Below are 3,384 nucleotides of genomic sequence, written 5' to 3'. Positions count from 1 at the left end.
TTTTTTTGAGATAGAGTTTTGCTCTTGTTGCCCAGGCTGGAGTGCAATGGCGCGATCTTGGCTCACTGCAACCTCCACCTCCAGGGTTCAAGCAATTCTGCCTCAGCCTCCCTGATAGCTGGGATTACAGGCTCCTGCCACAACGCCCAGCTAATTTTAGCTCTTAGCATATGCCAGTCACAAGGGCAGAGATTTGAGATACACATCATAAGTTAACGAGCGACAAGAGCGAAACTCCGTCTCAAAAAAAAAAAACATTATTTTAAGGAAACAGAAATTTCTTATTGTTAATATCTCTGTTGTGCCTGTAAGAGACTCTTTTACTTTCATCAGCAGTACTCCTTCTGGCATGTCTCATGTCAGCCAGGACTTTTAATTCTTCTGGCTATGAAGCAAGGTTGGGACTATGATATAGGCCATCTTTGTCTGTATATGTGCCTCTTTGTCTCGTAATGAACATCCAAGAACGTTATTTTTTCCTCTTTCCACACAATATCTCCTTGCTGCCTAATCCTAACATTTCCTGTTCAATATTTTATTGTGAAAAATTTTGAGCATACAGCTAAATTATAAGAAGTTTACAGTGAATACTTATAAACCTTCCCATCTAGACTCTACCATTAAAATTTCACTATACCTAATTTTAACAAATACCTGTCTGTCCCTATTTTTATTCATCAGTTCATTGTATTTTTTTATTTTTTTCAAAGTAAATTGACATGGGTACATATTCCCTAAAAATTTCAGAATGCCTGTGTATTAACTAGAATTCTATATTCGTTTAGGTTTTCCTTTAGATGTGAAATGTACAAAACATGAAAAGTGCAAATCTTAAGTGTACATATGCTGAGTTTTGACAGATGCAGCGTCTTTGCGTTTTGTATCTTTACATGTATCTTTGGCATGTCTATTGGCTACTGAGTTTTAACTTTGTGGCTGCTGGGTCCTTTTTGCTGAAGCAAATACTGGTAAACCTTTTCAGAACTTGAAGAGACTCTGTTGTCTTTATTAATGAACTCTATGTCCCCAAGTGAAATGCTGTGCCTGACGAGGTTGTGCCTGTCATTGTGAGTGCTGGTTAAGTATAGTCAGGTATCAGAGTGAATGAATGTGAAGTGCTAAGCACTTTGCTAGCCTCTTCCCAGGATTTAGAATGAAATTGTCCTAATTCTCAAGTGGTTCACTATCTCATAAGGGAGACAAATTTTGGTACCGTAAGGCAGTGTTGAAGTGCTAGGACAGGGCATGGGCAGAGTCCTTCGTGTTTACTGACGATAGAACCACTGATTCTCTCTGAGACAGTGGGAAGCCCTCACAGCAAAGATGGCATTAAAGTGATCCTTAGAGAATATGGGGCAAATGTTGTGGGAGTTAAGTTGAAAAGGGTTGATAGTTGTGAAACTTGTACGCTAAGTGATTGGAGCTGTGCTTTGGAACTGCTTGTGCCTCAAATAGTAACTTCCATAGCCTTCTTGCTGATACTTGAAGCTTCTTTTCAGCCCATCTCTGCCCTTGTGGCAGGCAAAATAATGGCTCCCTAGAGATATCACCAGCACCTGGGAATATTTTACCTTATATTGCAAAATAGAATTTGCAGATGTGATTCAATGAAGGACTTCAAGATGGGGAGAGATTACCCTGGATTATTTCGATGGGCTTAGTGTAATAACAGGGGTCCTTAAAAGTAAAAGAGGTGGGTGGCTGGGCACGGTGGCTCACGCCTGTAATCCCAGCACTTTGGGAGGCCAAGGCGGGGAGATCACCTGAGGTCAGGAGTTTGAGACCAGCCTGGCCTACATGGTGAAACCTCGTCACTACTGAAAATACGAAAAGAAAAAAAAAATTAGCCGGGTGTGGTGGCGGGTGCCTGTAATCCCAGCTACATGGGAGGCTGAGGCAGGAGAATCACTTGAACCCGAGAGGCAGAGGTTGCAATGCGCCAAGATCACGCCATTGCACTCCAGCCTGGGCAGCAGAGCAAGACTCCATCTCAAAAACAAAAGAAAAGTAACAGAGGGGGAGAAGAAGGTGAGCATTCAGGGAACTATAACCCTGAAAGAAAGGCACAGAGAAATGTATCATTGCTGGCTTTGCAGGTGGAGGAAGGGTCAGGAGCCAAGGAGTGTAGATGGCCCAGACACTGGACGGGGCAAGGAAATAGATTCTTCTCTAGAGCTTCCAGAAGGAACACAGCTCTGCCAACACCTTAATTTTAGCCCTCCGAGACCTGTATCAGACTTCTGACCTCCAGAACTGTTATATAATAAATGTGTGTTGGCCGGGTGCGGTGGCTCAAGCCTGTAATCCCAGCGACTCCGGAGGCTGAGGCAGGAGATTCACTTGAACCCAGGAGGCGGAGCTTGCGGTGAGCCGAGATCGCGCCATTGCACTTCAGCCTGGGCAACAAAGCGAAACTCCGTCTCAAAACAAACAAACAAACAAAATGAGTCAGAAGTTAAATGCGTACTACATATTTTAAGACCAAATGTTCTGCATGCAAATTGTACCAAACTTTGGGAGGCGGGGCGGGGGGCTGTAGGGGGCGGTGACCTGTTTTACAGAATAGAAGAGAGAGACTGTGCTATCCAAATCATGAAGTTTGTAAAATCTTGTTAGTATAACGGGCAAGGATGGTACACAAAAAGATTAAAATGCAATGTTGTGAGCATAAGTGAAGTCAGAGGGAGATAGCGAATTGAATACACCCGAGTATTAAGGAAATAAAACCATATCTCATTCAACCACAGTATAATGCAATAGGTGAAAAAAACTGGCTGTGATTCAACCCATTATTAGATTTGGAGATTCAAGAGGCTGCTGGACAGTGAGGCGTGCACCCTCAGCCCTCCCGTGTTCCTTAGAGGAGGCAAACGCGCGCCCCCGGCCCCCCGGCGCTCCCTGCGTGGCACGCACAGCCAGCCCGGGACCCCTCTGCCCCTCGCGCCCCTGGTCCCCGCGCGCCACTCGCACCCGGTAAGGGGCCCCTCCTCCCTCAAGGGCCTCTCCCACCGCCGCCTCCCGGGCAGGCTCCCCGAGGCCCAAACTTCCGTGAAGCGACGCCTGCACGCAGGAGAACTCAGCGGGCGAGGCTGAGCCCACGAGGGACTCGTCCCGGTTGAACAAGCCACCGCCCTGCACGCTCACCCGTCCTCGGCGCCCGCTTCCGGGCGTTCGCGGTCCAGCCCGAGGGGGACAGAAGGCCGAACTACGTTTCCCAGAAGCTTGTGCGCCGCCCCGCGGAAGGAGCGTGTTCCGTGCGTCACGAGCGCGCTCTCGGCGGAAGGCCCCCAATGTCCGTCACGGAGTGGCGGCTGGGGCGCCGGCGGGGAAACGCCGATTCTAGGATTCCGGGGCGCGCGGCTGACGGGCTGGGGCGGGGTGCGG

At 48.0% G+C, this 3,384-nt stretch overlaps 2 protein-coding genes across 2 annotated transcripts in view; one reads left to right on the top strand and one right to left on the bottom strand.

Moving 5' to 3' along the window:
- The window catches only part of ZNF891 (zinc finger protein 891), a 16,307-nt gene extending 12,929 nt beyond the window's left edge, over window positions 1-3,378 (bottom strand). The window contains exon 1 of the mRNA XM_011960877.1: window positions 3,145-3,378. The gene's annotated coding sequence lies outside the window, so the exon portion shown is untranslated. The remainder of the gene's footprint in view (window positions 1-3,144) is intronic.
- ZNF10 (zinc finger protein 10) overlaps window positions 2,963-3,384 on the top strand; it is a 26,863-nt gene continuing 26,441 nt past the window's right edge. The window contains exon 1 of the mRNA XM_011960898.1: window positions 2,963-2,973. The gene's annotated coding sequence lies outside the window, so the exon portion shown is untranslated. The remainder of the gene's footprint in view (window positions 2,974-3,384) is intronic.

Source organism: Colobus angolensis, unplaced genomic scaffold (assembly GCF_000951035.1).
Source record: "Colobus angolensis palliatus isolate OR3802 unplaced genomic scaffold, Cang.pa_1.0 Scaffold115, whole genome shotgun sequence".
NCBI lineage: Eukaryota > Metazoa > Chordata > Mammalia > Primates > Cercopithecidae > Colobus > Colobus angolensis.
The sequence above is the reverse complement of the archived record's forward strand: the minus strand, read 5'-3'. Positions and strand labels throughout refer to the sequence as shown.